Source organism: Callospermophilus lateralis, chromosome 9 (genome assembly GCF_048772815.1).
Source record: "Callospermophilus lateralis isolate mCalLat2 chromosome 9, mCalLat2.hap1, whole genome shotgun sequence".
NCBI lineage: Eukaryota > Metazoa > Chordata > Mammalia > Rodentia > Sciuridae > Callospermophilus > Callospermophilus lateralis.
The window spans coordinates 114,202,015-114,221,575 of NC_135313.1; positions in this window are offsets into that span (position 1 = coordinate 114,202,015).

Here is a 19,561-nt window from a genome sequence, read left to right on the forward strand (position 1 = left end):
TAAAAACTGCTAGTGTAAACGAAAGCTTCAACCAAGAAGAACAAAATTTAGTGAGCCAAGTGGGATTTGTGTAGTGATCATTACCACCAAGTATCATCAAGATTGGGTGAAAAAATATTTGCTGGTATTTCGGAAACTCGTAATTTCATGGAAGCTTGGCAACCCCTTTCATTGAAAGTGCTTTTCCACAGTCTCTGCTTAGGGCTACTAGAAGAGGATACAAACCATAGAGCAAAAACTGAGAACTAGTGTATTTTCTCAAGTTTCAAAGAGCTACTACAAACCATGTTGGATTTAGATTTCCAAATTCGTCTATATATATAGGAGAGAACAGAGTGAAACCTAAAAATAAAAATGCGACTGTAAACGAACGCTTCAACCTAGAAGAACAAAATTTGGTGAGCCAAGTGGGATTTGTGTACTGATCATTACCACCAAGTATCATCAAGTTTGGGTGAAAAAAATATTTGCCGGTATTTAGGAAACTTCTAATTTCTTCGAAGCTTGGACACCCCTTTCAATGAAAGTGCTTTTTCACAGTCTGTGCCTAGGGCTACTTGAAGAGGAAAGAAACCATAGAGACAAAACTGAGAACTACTTAGTTTTGTCAAGTTTCAAAGAGCTACTTCAAACCCTGTTGGATTTAGAGTTCCAAATTCTTCTATCTATATAGGAGAGAACAGAGTGAAACCTAAAAATAAAAACTGCTACTGTATAGGAAGGCTTCACCCTAGAAGACCAAAATTTGGTGAGTCAAGTGGGATTTGTGTACTGATCATTACCACCACGTATCATCAAGATTGGGCAAAAAAAATATTTGCTGCTTTTTCGGAAAATCGTAGATTCTTGGACGCTTTCCAACTCCTTTCAATGAAAGTGCTCTCGCCAGACTCTGATAATGGCTACTTGAAGAAGAAACAAACCACAAAGACAAAACAGAGAACTACTTTATTTTGTGATGTTTCAAGGAGCTACTACAAACCATGTTGTATTTAGAGTTTCAAATTCATCTCTCTATTTTTTAGAGAACACAGTGAAACCTAAAAATAAAAACTGCTACTGTAAAAGAATGCTACAACCTAGAAGAACAAAATTTGGTGAGAAAAGTGGGATTTGTGTACTGATCATTACCACCAAGTTTCATCATGTTGGGTGAAAAAATATTTGCTGGTATTTCGGAAACTTGTAATTCGTTGGAAGCTTCGCAACCACTTTCAATGAAAGTGCTTTTCTCCAGGTTCGGCTTAGGGCTACTTGAAGAGGAAACAAACCATAGAGACAAAACTGAGACCTACTTTATTTTGCAAGCTTGAAAGAGCTACGACAAACCATGTTGGATTTAGAGTTCCAAATTCATCCATCTATATAAGAGAAAACAGAGTGAAACCTAAAAATAAATACTGCTACTGTAAACGAACGCTTCAACCTAGAAGAACAAAATTTGGTGAGCCAGGTGGGATTTGTGTACTTGTCATGACCACAACGTATCATCAAGTTTGGGTGAAAAAATATTTCCTGGTATATCGGAAACTCGTAATTTCTTGGAAGCTTGGCAACCCCTTTCAATGAAACTGCTTTTCCACACTTGCTGCTTAGGCCTACTTGAAGAGGAAACAAAATTTAGGGACATAACTGAGAACTACTTTATTTTGTCAAGTTTCAAAGAGCTACTACACACCATGTTGGATTTAGAGTTCCAAATTCATCTATCTATATAGGAAACAACAGAGTGAAACTTAAAAATAAAAACTGCAACTGTAAATGAACGTTTCAACCTAGACGAACAAAATTTTGTGAGACAAGTGGGATTTTTGAACTGATCATTACCATCCAGTATCATCAAGATTGGGCGAAAAAATATTTGCCGGTATTTCGGAAACTCTTAGATTCTTGGACTCTTGGAAACACATTTCAATGAAAGTGTTTTTTGCCAGTCTCTGATTAGGGCTACTTGAAGAGGAAATAAACCAGAGACACAAAACTGAGACCTACTTTATTTTGTCAAGTTTCAAACTGCTACTGCAAACCAGGTTGGATTTAGAGTTCCAAATTCATCTATCTATATAGGAGAGAACAGAGTGAAACCTAAAAATAAAAATTGCTCCTGAAACGAACGATTCAACCTAAAAGAACTAATTTTGGTGAACCAAGTACGATTTGTGTACTGATCATTACCACCAGGTATCATCAATATTGGGTGAAAAAATATTTGCTGGTATTTCAGAAACACGGAATTTCTTGGAAGCTTGGCAACCCCTTTAAATGAAAGTGGTTTTCCACAGTCTCTGCTTAGGGCTACTTGAAGAGGTAACAAACCATAGAGACAAAACTGAGAACTACTTTATTTTGTCAAGGTTCAAAGAGCTACTACAAAACATGTTGGATTTAGAGTTCCAAATTCATCACTCTATATAGGAAAAACAGAGTGAAACCTAAAAAAAAAAATGCTACTGTAAACGAACGCTTCAACCCAGAAGAACAAAATTTGGTGAACCAAGTGGAATTTGTGTACTGATCATTACCACCAAGTATCATCAAGATTGGGTGAAAAAATATTTGCTGGTATTTCGGAAACTCGTAATTTCATGGAAGCTTGGCAAGCCCTTTCATTGAAAGTGCTTTTCCACAGTCTCTGCTTAGGGCTACTTGAAGAGGAAACAAACCATAGAGAAAAAACTGAGAACTAGTTTATTTTGTCAAATTTCAAAGAGCTACTACAAACCATGTTGGATTTAGAGTTCCAAATTCATCTATCTGAATAGGAGAGAACAGAGTGTAACCTAAAAATAAAAACTGCTAGTGTAATCGAACGCTTCAACCTAGAAGAACAAAATTTAGTGAGTCAAGTGGGATTTGTGTACTGATCATTACCACCAAGTATCATCAAGATTGGGTGAAAAAATATTTGCTGTTATTCCAGAAACACGGAATTTCTTGGAAGCTTGGCAACCCCTTTAAATGAAAGTGCTTTTCCACAGTCTCTGCTTAGGGCTACTTGAAGAGGTAAAAAACCATAGAGACAAAACTGAGAACTACTTTATTTTGTCAAGTTTCAAAGAGCTACTACAAAACATGTTGGATTTAGAGTTCCAAATTCATCTCTCTATATAGGAAAAACAGAGTGAAACTTAAAAATAAAAACTGCTACTGTAAACGAACGCTTCAACCTAGAAGAACAAAATTTGGTGAACCAAGTGGAATTTTTGTACTGATCATTACCACCAAGTATCATCAAGATTGGGTTAAAAAATATTTGCTGGTATTTCGGAAACTCGTAATTTCATGGAAGCTTGGCAAGCCCTTTCATTGAAAGTGCTTTTCCACAGTCTCTGCTTAGGGCTACTTGAAGAGGAAACAAACCATAGAGAAAAAACTGAAAACTAGTTTATTTTGTCAAGTTTCAAAGAGCTACTACAAACCATGTTGGATTTAGAGATCCAAATTCATCTATCTGTATAGGAGAGAACAGTTGAAACCTAAAAATAGAAACTGCTACTGTAATCGAACGCTTCAAAATAGAAGAACAAAATTTAGTGAGAAAAGTGGGATTTGTGTTGTGATCATTACCACCAAGTATCATCAAGACTGGGTGAAAAAATATTTGCTGGTATTTCGGAAACTCATAATTTCTTGGAAGCTTGGCAAACCCTTTAAACGAAAGTGCTTTTCCACAGTCTCTGCATTGTGCTACTTGAGGAGGAAACAAACCATAGGAACAAAAGTGAGAACTACTTAATTTTTCATGTTTCAAAGAGCTACTACAAACCTTGTTGGATTTTGAGTTCCAAATTCATCTATCTGTATAGGATAGAAAAGAGGGAAACCTAAAAATAAAAACTGCTACTGTAAACGAATGCTTCAACCTAGAAGAACAAAAATTGGTGAGCCAAGTGGGATTTGTATACTGATCATTACAAACAAGTATCATCAAGATTGGGTTAAAAAAATTTTCCTGGTATTTCAAAAACTCGTAATTTTTTGGAATGTTGGCAACTCCTTTCAATAAAAGTGCTTTTCAAAGTATCAGCTTAGGGCTACTTGAAGAGGAATCAAACCATACAGACAAAACTGAGAACTCCTTTATTTTGTCAAGTTTCAAAGAGCAACTACAAACCATGTTGGATATAGATTTCCAAATGCATCTATCTATATATGAGAAAACAGAGTGAAACCTAAAAATAAAAACTGCTACTGTATACGAAGGCTTCACCCTAGAAGACCAAAATTTGGTGAGTCAAGTGTGGTTTGTGTACTGATCATTACCACCAAGTATCATCAAGAATGGTTGAGAAAATATTTGCTGGTATTTCTGAAACTCGTAATATTTTGGAAGCTTGGCAATCCCTTTCAATGAAAGTGCTTTTCCACAGTCTCTACTAATGGCTACTTGAAGAGGAAACAAACTAAAAAAAAAAAAAAAACTGAGATCTACTTTATTTTGTCAAATTTCAATTAGCTACTACAAACCATGTTGGATTTAGAGTTCCAAATTCATCTACCTGAATAGGCGAGAACAGAGTGAAACCTAAAAATAAAAACTGCTACTGTAATCGAACGCTTCAACCTAGAAGAACAAAATTTAGTGAGTCAAGTGGGATTTTTGTACTGATCATTACCACCAAGTTTCATCAAGTTGGGTGAAAAACTATTTGCTGGTATTTCGGAAACTTGTAATTTGTTGGAAGCTTGGCAACCACTTTCAATGAAAGTGCTTTTCTCCAGCTTCTGCTTAGAGCTACTTGAAGAGGAAACAAACCATAGAGACAAAACTGAGACCTACTTTATTTTGGCAAGCTTGAAAGAGCTACGACAAACCATGTAGGATTTAGCGTTCCAAATTCATCTATCTATATAAGAGAGACAGAGTGAAACCTAAAAATAAAAACTGCTACTGTAAACGAACGCTTCAACCTAGAAGAACAAAATTTGGTGAGCCAGGTGGGATTTGTGTACTTGTCATTACCACAACGTATCATCAAGTTTGGGTGAAAAAATATTTCCTGGTATATCGGAAACTCGTAATTTCTTGGAAGCTTGGCAACCCCTTTCAATGAAACTGCTTTTCCACACTTGCTGCTTAGGCCTACTTGAAGAGGAAACAAACCTTAGGGACATAACTGAGAACTACTTTATTTTGTCAAGTTTGAAAGAGCTACTACACACCATGTGGGATTTAGAGTTCCAAATTCATCAATCTATATAGGAGACAACAGAGTGAAACTTAAAAATAAAAACTGCGACTGTAAACGAACGTTTCAACCTAGAAGAACAAAATTTGGTGAGCCAAGTGGAATTTGTGTACTGATCATTACCACCAAGTATCATCAAGATTGGGTGAAAAAATATTTGCTGGTTCTTCTGAAACTCGTAATTTTTTGGAAGCTTGGCAATCCCTTTCAATGAAAGTGCTTTTCCACAGTCTCTGCTAATGGCTACTTGAAGAGGAAACAAACCAAAAAAATAAATAAATAAATAACTGAGAACAACTTTATTTATTCAAATTTCAAAGAGCTACTACAAACCATCTTGGATTTAGAGTTCCAAATTCATCTACCTGAATAGGAGAGAACAGAGTGAAACCTAAAAATAAAAACTGCTAGTGTAATCGAACGCTTCAACCTAGAAGAACAAAATTTAGTGAGCCAAGTGGGATTTGTGTACTGATCATTACCACCAAGTATCATCAAGATTGGGTGAAAAAATATTTGCTGGTATTTCGAAAACTCGTAATTTCTTGGAAGCTTGGCAAACCCTTTCAATGAAAGTACTTTTCCACAGTCTCTGCATAGTGCTACTTGAAGAGGAAACAAACCATAGGAACAAAAGTGAGAACTACTTAATTTTTCAAGTTTCAAAGAGTACTACAAACCATGTTGTATTTTGAGTTCCAAATTCATCTATCTGTATAGGATAGAACAGAGGGAAACCTAAAAATAAAAACTGCTACTTTAACCGAATGCTTCAACGTAGAAGGAAAAAAATTGATGAGCCAAGTGGGATTTGTATACTGATCATTACAACCAAGTATCATCAAGATTGGGTTAAAAAATTTTTGCTGGTATTTCAAAAACTCGTAATTTTTTGGAAGGTTGGCAACTCCTTTCAATAAAAGTGCTTTCCACATTATCAGCTAATGGCTACTTAAAGAGGAATAAAACCATACAGACAAAACTGAGAACTCCTTTATTTTGTCAAGTTTCAAAGAGCTACTACAAACCATGATGGATATAGATTTCCAAATGCATCTATCTATATATGAGAAAACAGAGTGAAACCTAAAAATAAAAACTGCTACTGTATACGAAGGCTTCACCCTAGAAGACCAAAATTTGGTGAGTCAAGTGGGATTTGTGTACTGATCATTACCAAAACGAATCATCAGGATTGGGCAAAAAAATATTTGCTGTTTTTTCGGAAAATCGTAGATTCTTGGACGCTTTCCTACTCCTTTCAATGAAAGTGCTCTTCCCCAGTCTCTGATAATGGCTACTTGAAGAAGAAACAAACAACAAAGAAAATCTGAGAACTACTTTATTTTGTGAAGTTTCAAGGAGCTACTACAAACCATGTTGGATTTAGAGTTTCAAATTCAACTATCTATTTTTTAGAGAACACAGTGAAACCAAAAAATAAAAAGTGCTACTTTAAACGAACGCTACAACCTAGAAGAACAAAATTTGGTGAGAAAAGTGGAATTTGTGTACTGATCATTACCACCAAGTTACATCAAGTTGGGTGAAAATCTATTTGCTGGTATTTCGGAAACTTGTAATTTGTTGGAAGCTTGCAACCACTATGAATGAAAGTGCTTTTCTCCAGCTTCTGCTTAGAGCTACTTGAAGAGGAAACAAACCATAGAGACAAAACTGAGACCTACTTTATTTTGGCAAGCTTGAAAGAGCTACGACAAACCATGTAGGATTTAGAGTTCCAAATTCATCTATCTATATAAGAGAGACAGAGTGAAACCTAAAAATAAAAACTGCTACTGTAAACGAACGCTTCAACCTAGAAGAACAAAATTTGGTGAGCCAGGTGGGATTTGTGTACTTGTCATTACCACAACGTATCATCAAGTTTGGGTGAAAAAATATTTCCTGGTATATCGGAAACTCGTAATTTCTTGGAAGCTTGGCAACCCCTTTCAATGAAACTGCTTTTCCACGCTTTCTGCTTAGGCCTACTTGAAGAGGAAACAAACCTTAGGGACATAACTGAGAACTACTTTATTTTGTCAAGTTTGAAAGAGCTACTACACACCATGTGGGAATTAGAGTTCCAAATTCATCAATCTATATAGGAGACAACAGAGTGAAACTTAAAAATGAAAACTGCGACTGTAAACGAACGTTTCAACCTAGACTGACAAAATTTTGTGAGCCAAGTGGGATTTTTGAACTGATCATTACCATCCAGTATCATCAACATTGGGCGAATAAATATTTGCTGGTATTTCGGAAACTCTTAGATTTTTGGACTCTTGGAAACACATTTCAATGAAAGTGCTTTTTGCCAGTCTCTGATTAGGGCTACATGAAGAGGAAATAAACCAGAGACACAAAACTGAGACCTACTTTTTTTTGTCAAGTTTCAAAGTGCTACTACAAACCAGGTTGGATTTAGAGTTCCAAATTCATCTATCTATATAGGAGAGAACAGAGTGAAACCTAAAAATAAAAATTGCTCCTGAAACGAACGCTTCAAACTAAAAGAACTAATTTTGGTGAACCAAGTAGGATTTGTGTACTGATCATTACCACCAAGTATCATCAAGTTTGGGTGAAAAAATTTTTGCTGTTATTTCGGAAACACGGAATATCTTGGAAGCTTTGCAACCCCTTTAAATGAAAGTGGTTTTCCACAGTCTCTGCTTAGGGCTACTTGAAGAGGTAACAAACCATAGAGACGTAACTGAGAACTACTTTATTTTGTCAAGTTTCAAAGAGCTACTACAAAACATGTTGGATTTAGAGTTCCAAATTCATCTCTCTATATAGGAAAAACAGAGTGAAACCTAAAAATAAAAACTGCTACTGTAAACGAACGCTTCAACCTAGAAGAACAGAATTTGGTGAACCAAGTGGAATTTGTGTACTGATCATTACCACCAAGTATCATCAAGATTGGGTGAAAAAATATTTGCTGGTATTTCGGAAACTCGTAATTTCATGGAAGCTTGGCAACCCCTTTCAATGAAAGAACTTTTCGCCAGTTTCTGTTTGGGCTACTTAAAGAGGAAACAATCCATAGAGACAAAACTGAGAACTACTTAATTTTTTCAAGTTTCAAGAGCTACTACAAACCATGTTGGATTTAGAGTTCCAAATTCGTCTATATATGTAGGAGAGAACAGAGTGAAACCCCCCCCCAAAAAATGCAACTGTAAACGAACGCTTCAACCTAGAAGAACAAAATTTGGTGAGCCAAGTGGGATTTGTGTACTGATCATTACCACCAAGTATCATCAAGATTGGGTGAAAAAGTATTTGCCGGTATTTAGGAAACTTCTAATTTCTTCGAAGCTTGGACACCCCTTTCAATGAAAGTGCTTATCCACAGTCTGTGCCTAGGGCTACTTGAAGAGGAAAGAAACCATAGAGACAAAACTGAGAACTACTTAATTTTGTCAAGTTTCAAAGAGCTACTTCAAACCCTGTTGGATTTAGAGTTCCAAATTCTTCTATCTATATAGGAGAAAACAGCGTGAAACCTAAAAATAAAAACTGCTACTTAAACGAACGCTTCAATCTAGAAGAACACAATTTGGTGAGTCAAGTAGGATTTGTATACTGTTAATTATCCCCAAGTATCATCAAGATTGGCCAAAAAAATATTTGCTGGTATTTTGAAAACTCCTAGATTCTTGGACGCTTGCCAACCCTTTCAATGAAAGTGCTTTTCGCCAGTCTCTGATTAGGGCTACTTGAAGAGGAGACAAACCATAGAGACAAAACTGAGAACTACTTTATTTTATCAAGTTTCAAAGAGCTACTACAAACCATGTTGGATTTAGAGTTCCAAATACATCTGTCTATATCGGAGAGAACAGAGTGAAACCTAAAAATAAAAACTGCTAGTGTAAACGAACGCTTCAACCTAGAAAAGCAATATTTGGTGAGTCAAGTCGGATTTGAATACTAATCATTACCACCATATATCATCAAGATTGGGCCAAAAAATATTAGCTGATATTTCGGAATCTCGTAGATTCTTAGTCGCTTGCCAACCCCTTTCAATGAAAGTGCTCTTCGCCATTCTCTGAATAGGGCTACTTGAAGAGAAAACAAACCATAGGGACAAAATGAGCACCACTTTATTTTGTCAATTTTCAAAGAGCTACTCCAAACCATGTTGGATTTCGAGTTCCAAATTCATCTATCTACATAGGAGAGAACAGAGTGAAACCTAAAAATAAAAACTGCAACCGTAAACGAACGTTTCAACCTAGACGAAAAAAATTTTGTGAGCCAAGTGGGATTGTTGAACTCATCATTACCATCCAGTATCATCAAGATTGGGCGAAAAAATATTTGCTGGTATTTCGGAAACTCGTAGATTCTTGGACTCTTGGAAACACATTTCAATGAAAGTGCTTTTTGCCAGTCTCTGATTAGGGCTACTTAAAGAGGAAATAAACCAGAGACACAAAACTGAGACCTACTTTGTTTTGTCAAGTTTCAAAGTGCTACTACAAACCAAGTTGGATTTAGAGTTCCAAATTCATCTATCTATATAGGAGAGAACAGAGTGAAACCTAAAAATAGAAATTGCTCCTGAAACGAACGCTTCAACCTAAAAGAACTAATTTTGGTGAACCAAGTAGGATTTGTGTAGTGATCATTACCACCAAGTATTATCAAGATTGGGTGAAAAAATATTTGCTGTTATTTCGGAAACAAGGAATTTCTTGGAAGCTTGGCAACCCCTTTAAATGAAAGTGCTTTTCCACAGTCTCTGCTTAGGGCTACTTGAAGAGGTAACAAACCATAGAGACATAACTGAGAACTACTTTATTTTGTCAGGTTTCAAAGAGCTACTACAAAACACGTTGGATTTAGAGTTCCAAATTCATCTCTCTATATAGGAAAAACAGAGTGAAACCTAAAAATAAAAACTGCTACTGTAAACGAACTCTTCAACCTAGAAGAACAGAATTTGGTGAACCAAGTGGAATTTGTGTACTGATCATTACCACCAAGTATCATCAAGATTGGGTGAAAAAATATTTGCTGGTATTTCGGAAACTCATAATTTCATGGAAGCTTGGCAACCCCTTTCAATGAAAGAACTCTTCGCCAGTTTCTCTTTGGGCTAGTTAAAGAGGAAACAAACCATAGAGACAAAACTGAGAAATACTAAATTTTGTCAAGTTTCAAGAGCTACTACAAACCATGTTGGATTTAGAGTTCCAAAATCGTCTATATATGTAGGAGAGAACAGAGTGAAACCCCCCCCAAAAAAAATGCCACTGTAAACGAACGCTTCAACTTAGAAGAACAAAATTTGGTGAGCCAAGTGGGATTTGTGTACTGATCATTACCACCAAGTATCATCAAGATTGGGTGATAAAATATTTGCCGGTATTTAGGAAACTTCTAATTTCTTCGAAGCTTGGACACCCCTTTCAATGAAAGTGCTTATCCACAGTCTGTGCCTAGGGCTACTTGAAGATGAAAGAAACCATAAAGACAAAACTGAGAACTACTTAATTTTGTCAAGTTTCAAAGAGCTACTTCAAACCCAGTTGGATTTAGTGTTCCAAATTCTTCTATCTATATAGGAGAAAACAGAGTGAAACCTAAAAATAAAAACTGCTACTGTAAACGAACGGTTCAACCTAGAAGAACAAAATTTGGTGAGTCAAGTGGGATTTGTATACTGTTAATTACCCCCAAGTATCATCAAGATTGGCCAAAAAAATATTTGCTGGTATTTTGAAAACTCCTCGATTCTTGGACGCTTGCCAAACCTTTCAATGAATGTGCTTTTCGCCAGTCTCTGATTAGGGCTACTTGAAGAGGAGACAAACCATAGAGACAAAACTGAGAACTACTTTATTTTATCAAGTTTCAAAGAGCTACTACAAACCATGTTGGATTTAGAGTTCCAAATACATCTGTCTATATCGGAGAGAACAGAGTGAAACCTAAAAATAAAAACTGCTAGTGTAAACGAACGCTTCAATCTAGAAAAGCAATATTTGGTGAGTCAATTGGGATTTGTATACTAATCATTACCACCATATATCATCAAGATTGGGCCAAAAAATATTAGCTGATATTTCGGAATCTCCTAGATTCTTAGTCGCTTGCCAACCCCTTTCAATGAAAGTGCTCTTCGCCAGTCTCTGATTAGGGCTACTTGAAGAGAAAACAAACCATAGAGACAAAATGAGCACCATTTTATTTTGTCAAGTTTCAAAGAGCTACTCCCAACCATGTTGGATTACGAGTTCCAAATTCATCTATCTATATAGGAGAGAACAGAGGGAAACCTAACAATAAAAACTGCAACTGTAAATGAACGTTTCAACCCAGATGAACAAAATTTTGTGAGCCAAGTGGGATTTTTGAACTGATCATTACCATCCAGTATCATCAAGATTGGGCGAAAAAATATTTGCTGGCATTTCAGAAACTCGTAGATTCTTGGACTCTTGGAAACACATTTCAATGAAAGTGCTTTTTGCAAGTCTCTGATTAGGGCTACTTGAAGAGGAAATAAACCAGACACAAAACTGAGACCTACTTTATTTTGTCAAGTTTCAAAGTGCTACTACAAACCAGGTTGGATTTAGAGTTCCAAATTCATCTATCTATATACGAGAGAACAGAGTGAAACCTAAAAATAAATACTGCTACTGTAAAAGAACGCTTCAACTTGGAAGAACAAATTTTAGTGAACCAAGTGAGATTTGTGTACTGATCATTACCAAAAAGTATCATCAAGATTGGGTGAAAAAATATTTGCTGGTATTTCGGAAACTCATAATTTTAAGCTTGGCAACCTCTTTCAATGAAAGTGCTTTTCCACAGTGTGTGCCTAGGGCTAATTGAAGAGGAAAGAAACCATAGAGACAAAACTGAGAACTACTGTATTTTGTCAAGTCTCATAGAGCTACTACAAAGCATGTTGGACTTAGAGTTCCAAAGGCATCTGTCTGTATAGGAGACAATGGAGTGAAGCCTAAAAATAAAAACTGATACTGTAAATAACGCTTCAATTTGGTAGAACAAATTTTGGTGAGCCAAGTGGTATTTGTGTACTGATCATTAACACCAGGTATCATCAAGTTTGGGCAAAAAAATTTTGGCTGGTATTTCGGAAACTCGTAATTTCTTGGAAGCTTGGCAATCCCTTTCAATGAAAGAGCTTTTCCACAGTCTCTGCTAATGGCTACTTGAAGAGGAAACAAACCAAAAAAAAAAAAAAAAAAAACAAAACTGAGAACTACTTTATTTTGTCAAATTTCAAAGAGCTACTACAAACCATGTTGGATTTAGAGTTCCAAATTCATCTATCTGTATAGGAGAGAACAGAGTGAAACCTAAAAATAAAAACTGCTACTGTAATCGAACGCTTCAACCTAGAAGAACATAATTTTGTGAGTCAAGTGGGATTTGTGTACTGATCATTACCACCAAGTATCATCAAGATTGGGTGAAAAAATATTTGCTTTTATTTCGGAAACTCGTAATTTCTTGGAAGCTTGGCAACCCCATTCAATGAAAGTTCTTTTCCACAGTCTCTGCTTAGGGCTACTTGAAGAGGAAAGAAACAAAAAAGACAAATCTGAGAACTACTTAATTGGTTTGTTTTCAAAGAGCTACTACAAATCTTGTTGGATTTACAGTTCCAAATTCATCTATCTATATAGTAGAGAACAGGGTGAAACCTAAAAATAAAAACTGCTACTGTAAACGAACGCTTCAACCTAGATGAACAAAATTTGGTGAGCCAAGTGGGATTTGTGTACTGATCATTCCCACCCAATATCATCAATATTGGGTGAAAAAATATTGGTGGTATTTCGGAAACTCTGAATATCTTAGAAGCTTGGCACCCCCTTTCAATGAAAGTGCTTTTAGCAAGGTTCTGCTTAGGGTTACTTGAATAGGAAACAAACCATAGAGACAAAACTGAGAACTACTTTATTTTGTGAAGTTTCAAGAGCTTCTACAAACCATGTTAGATTTAGAGTTCCAAATACATCTATCTGTATAGGAGAGAATAGAGTGAAACCTAGAAATAAAACTGCTACTGGAAATAACGCTTCAAATTAGAAGAAAAAAATTTGTTGAGCCAGGTGGGATTTGTGTTCTGATCATTCCCACCAAGTATCTTCAAAATTTAATGAAAATATATTTTCTGTTATTTCGGAAACTCGTAATTTCTAGGAAGTTTGGCAACCCCTTTCAATGAAAGTGCTTTTCCACAGTCTCTGCTTAGGGCTACTTGAAGAGGAAAAAATATAGAGAAAAAACAGAGAACTACTTTATTATGTCAAGTTTCAATGAGCTACCACAAACTATGTTGGATTTAGGTTTCCAAATGCATCTATTTCTATAGGAGAGAACAGAGTGAAACCTAAAAATAAAGATATCTACTATAAACGAACGCTTCATCCTAGAAGAACAGATTCTTCGACGCTTGTCCACCCCTTTCTTCCACGCTTGCCCACCCTTTCAATGAAAGTGCTCTTCGCCAGTGTCTGATTAGGGCTACTTGAAGAGGAAACAAACCATAGACACAAAACTGAGAACTACTTTATTTTGTCAAGTTTCAAAGAGCTACTAAAAACCATATTGGATTTAGAGTTCCAAATTCATCTATCTGTATAGGAGAGAACAGAGTGAAACTTAGAAATAAAAACTGTTACTGTAAATAACGCTTCAACTTAGAAGAAGAAAATTTGGTGAGCCAGGTGGGATATGTGTACTGATCATTCCCACCAAGTATCTTCAAATTTGGGTGAAAATATATTTGCTGGCATTTCGGAAACTCGTAATTTCTTGAAAGCTTGGCAACCCCTTCAATGAAAGTGCTTTTCCACAGTCTCTGCTTAGGGCTACTTGAAGAGGAAACAAACCATAGAGACAAAACTGAGAACTACTTAATTTTGTCAAGTTTCAAAGAGCTACTACAAAGCATGTTGGATTTAGAGTTCCAAATTCATCTATCTATATAGGAGAGAACAGAGTGAAACCTAAAAATAAAAACTGCTACTGTAAACGAACGCTTCAACCTAGAAGAACAAAATTTTGTGAGTCAAGTGGGAATTGTATACTGATCATTACCACCAAGTATCATCCAGATTGGGCAAAAAAATATTTGCTGCTATTTCAGAAACTCGTAGATTCTTCGACGCTTGCCAACCCTTTCAATGAAAGTGCTCTTCGCCAGTGTCTGATTAGGGCTGCTTGAAGAGGAAACAATCCATAGAGAAAAAACTGAGAACTACTATATTTGGTCAAGTTTCAAAGAGCTACTACAAACCATTTTGAATTTAGAGTTCCAAATTCATCTATCTATATAGGATAGAACAGAGTGAAACCTAAAAATAAAAACTTCTACTCTAAACGAACGCTTTAACCTAGAAGAACAAAATTTGGAGAGCCAAGTGGGATTTGTGTACTGATCATTACCACCAAGTATCATCAAGATTGGGGGAAAAAAATTGACTGGTATTTTGGAAACTCGTAATTTCCTGGAAGCTTGGCAACCCCTTTCAATGAAAGTGCTTTTCCACAGTCTCTGAATAGGGCTACTATTAGAACTAAAATAGAGAACTACTTTATTTTGTCATGTTTCAAAGAGCTACTACAAACCATGTTGGATTAAGAGTTCCAAATTCATCTATCTATATAGGAGAGAATAGAGTGAAACCTAAAAATAAAAACTGCTAGTGTAAACGAACGCTTCAAACTAGAAGAACATAATTTGGTGAGCCAAGTGGGATTTGTATACTGATCATTACCAGCACGTATCATCAAGATGGGGAGAAAAAATATTTGCTATTATTTCGGAAACACATAGATTCTTGGACGCTTGGCAACCCCTTTAAATGAAAGTGCTATTCGCCAGTCTCTGATTAGGGGTAATTGAAGAGGAAACAAACCATTGAGATAAAACTGAGAACTGCTTTATTCTGTCAAGTTTCAAAGAGCTACTACATACCATGTTGGATTTAGAGTTCCAAATTCATCCATCTGTATAGGAGAGAATAGAATGAAACCTAAAAAGAAAAACTGCTATTGTAAATAACGCTTCAACCTAGAAGAACAAAATTTGGTGAGCCAAGTGGGATTTGTGTACTTATTGGTACCACAAAGTATCATCAAGATTGGGTGAAAAAATATTTGCTGGTATTTCGGAAACTCATAATTTCCTGGAAACTTGGCAACATCTTTCAATGAAAGTGCTTTTCCACAGTATCTGCTTAAGGAACTTGAAGTGGAAACAAACGATAGACAAGAAAGTGAGACCTTCTTTATTTCGTCAAGTTTCAAAGAGCTACTACAAACCATGTTGGATTTAGAGTTCCAAATTCATCTATCTGTATAGGAGAGAACAGAGTGAAACCTAAAAATAAAAACTGCTACTGTAATCGAACGCTTCAACCTAGAAGAACAAAATTTAGTGAGTCAAGTGGGATTTGTGTACTGATCATTACCATCAAGTATCATCAAGATTGGGTGAAAAAATATTTGCTGTTATTTCGAAAACACGGAATTTCTTAGAAGCTTTGCAACCCCTTTCAATGAAAGTCCTTTTCCACAGTCTCTGCATAGTGCTACTTGAAGAGGAAACAAACCATAGGAACAAAAGTGAGAACTACTTAATTTTTCATGTTTCAAAGAGCTACTACAAACCATGTTGGATTTTGAGTTCCAAATTCATCTATCTGTATAGGATAGAACAGAGGGAAACCTAAAAATAAAAACTGCTAATGTAAACGAATGCTACAACCTAGAAGAACAAAAATTGGTGAGCCAAGTGGGATTTGTATACTAATCATTACAACCAAGTATCATCAAGATTGGGTTAAAAAAATTTTCCTGGTATTTCAAAAACTCGTAATTTTTTGGAAGGTTGGCAACTCCTTTCAATAAAAGTGCTTTCCAAAGTATCAACTTAGGGCTACTTGAAGAGGAATCAAACCATACAGACAAAACTGAGAACTCCTTTATTTTGTCAAGTTTCAAAGAGCAACTACAAACCATGTTGGATATAGATTTCCAAATGCATCTATCTATATATGAGAAAACAGAGTGAAACCTAAAAATAAAAACTGCTACTGTAAACGAACGCTTCAACCTAGAAGAACAGAATTTGGTGAACCAAGTGGAATTTGTGTACTGATCATTACCACCAAGTATCATCAAGATTGGTTGAAAAAATATTTGCTGGTATTTCAGAAACTCGTAATTTCATGGAAGCTTGGCAACCCCTTTCCATGAAAGAACTTTTCGCCAGTTTCTGTTTGGGCTACTTAAAGAGGAAACAAACCATAGAGAAAAAACTGAGAACTACTTAATTTTGTCAAGTTTCAAGAGCTACTACAAACCATGTTGGATTTAGAGTTCCAAATTCGTCTATATATGTAGGAGAGAACAGAGTGAAACCCAAAAAAAAAACCAGAAATGCCAATGTAAATGAACGCTTCAACCTAGAAGAACAAAATTTGGTGAGCCAAGTGGGATTTGTGTACTGATCATTACCACCAAGTATCATCAAGATTGGGTGAAAAAATATTTGCCGGTATTTAGGAAACTTCTAATTTCTTCGAAGCTTGGACACCCCTTTCAAAGAAAGTGCTTATCCACAGTCTGTGCCTAGGGCTACTTGAAGAGGAAAGGAACCATAGAGACAAAACTGAGAACTACTTAATTTTGTCAAGTTTCAAAGAGCTACTTCAAACCCAGTTGGATTTAGTGTTCCAAATTCTTCTATCTATATAGGAGAAAACAAAGTGAAACCTAAAAATAAAAACTGCTACTGTAAACGAACGCTTCAACCTAGAAGAACAAAATTTGGTGAGTCAAGTGGGATTTGTATACTGTTAATTACCCCCAAGTATCATCAAGATTGGCCAAAAAAATATTTGCTGGTATTTTGAAAACTCCTAGATTCTTGGACGCTTGCCAAACCTTTCAATGAATGTGCTTTTCGCCAGTCTCTGATTAGGGCTACTTGAAGAGGAGTCAAACCATAGAGACAAAACTGAGAACTACTTTATTTTATCAAGTTTCAAAGAGCTACTACAAACCATGTTGGATTTAGAGTTCCAAATACATCTGTCTATATCGGAGAGAACAGAGTAAACCCTAAAAATAAAAACTGCTAGTGTAAACGAACGCTTCAATCTAGAAAAGCAATATTTGGTGAGTCAATTGGGATTTGTATACTAATCATTACCACCATATATCATCAAGATTGGGCCAAAAAATATTAGCTGATATTTCGGAATCTCATAGATTCTTAGTCGCTTGCCAACCCCTTTCAATGAAAGTGCTCTTTGCCAGTCTCTGATAAGGGCTACTTGAAGAGAAAACAAACCATAGAGACAAAATGAGCACCATTTTATTTTGTCAAGTTTCAAAGAGCTACTCCAAACCATGTTGGATTACGAGTTCCGAATTCATCTATCTATATAGGAGAGAACAGAGGGAAACCTAAAAATAAAAACTGCGACTGTAAACGAACGTTTCAACCTAGACGAACAAAATTTTGTGAGCCAAGTGGGATTTTTGAACTGATCATTACCATCCAGTATCATCAAGATTGGGCGAAAAAATATTTGCTGGTATTTCGGAAACTCGTAGATTCTTGGACTCTTGGAAACACATTTCAATGAAAGTGCTTTTTGCGAGTCTCTGATTAGGGCTACTTGAAGAGGAAATAAACCAGAGACACAAAACTGAGACCTACTTTATTTTGTCAAGTTTCAAAGTGCTACTACAAACCAGGTTGGATTTAGAGTTCCAAATTCATCTATCTATATACGAGAGAACAGAGTGAAACCTAAAATTAAATACTGCTACTGTAAAAGAACGCTTCAACTTAGAAGAACAAATTTTTGTGAACCAAGTGAGATTTGTGTACTGATCATTACCAAAAAGTATCATCAAGATTGGGTGAAAAAATATTTGCTGGTATTTCGGAAACTCATAATTTCTTGGAAGCTTGGCAACCCCTTTCAATGAAAGTGCTTTTCCACAGTGTATGCCTAGGGCTAATTGAAGAGCAAAGAAACCATAGAGACAAAACTGAGAACTACTGTATTTTGTCAAGTCTCATAGAGCTACTACAAAGCATGTTGGACTTAGAGTTCCAAAGTCATCTGTCTGTATAGGAGACAATGGAGTGAAGCCTAAAAATAAAAACTGATACTGTAAATAACGCTTCAATTTGGAAGAACAAATTTTGGTGAGCCAAGTGGTATTTGTGTACTGATCATTAACACCAAGTATCATCAAGATTGGGCAAAAAACATTTTTGCTGGTATTTCGGAAACTCGTAATTTCTTGGAAGCTTGGCAATCCCTTTCAATGAAAGTGCTTTTCCACAGTCTCTGCTAATGGCTACTTGAAGAGGAAACAAACGAAAAAAAAAAAAAACTGAGAACTACTTTATTTTATCAAGTTTCAAAGAGCTACTACAAACCATGTTGGATTTAGAGTTCCAAATACATCTGTCTATATCGGAGAGAACAGAGTAAAACCTAAAAATAAAAACTGCTAGTGTAAACGAACGCTTCAATCTAGAAAAGCAATATTTGGTGAGTCAATTGGGATTTGTATACTAATCATTACCACCATATATCATCAAGATTGGGCCAAAAAATATTAGCTGATATTTCGGAATCTCCTAGATTCTTAGTCGCTTGCCAACCCCTTTCAATGAAAGTGCTCTTCGCCAGTCTCTGATTAGGGCTACTTGAAGAGAAAACAAACCATAGAGACAAAATGAGCACCATTTTATTTTGTCAAGTTTCAAAGAGCTACTCCAAACCATGTTGGATTACGAGTTCCGAATTCATCTATCTATATAGGAGAGAACAGAGGGAAACCTAAAAATAAAAACTGCGACTGTAAACGAACGTTTCAACCTAGACGAACAAAATTTTGTGAGCCAAGTGGGATTTTTGAACTGATCATTACCATCCAGTATCATCAAGATTGGGCGAAAAAATATTTGCTGGTATTTCGGAAACTCGTAGATTCTTGGACTCTTGGAAACACATTTCAATGAAAGTGCTTTTTGCGAGTCTCTGATTAGGGCTACTTGAAGAGGAAATAAACCAGAGACACAAAACTGAGACCTACTTTATTTTGTCAAGTTTCAAAGTGCTACTACAAACCAGGTTGGATTTAGAGTTCCAAATTCATCTATCTATATACGAGAGAACAGAGTGAAACCGAAAAATAAATACTGCTAGTGTAAAAGAACGCTTCAACTTAGAAGAACAAATTTTAGTGAACCAAGTGAGATTTGTGTTCTGATCATTACCAAAAAGTATCATCAAGATTGGGTGAAAAAATATTTGCTGGTATTTCGG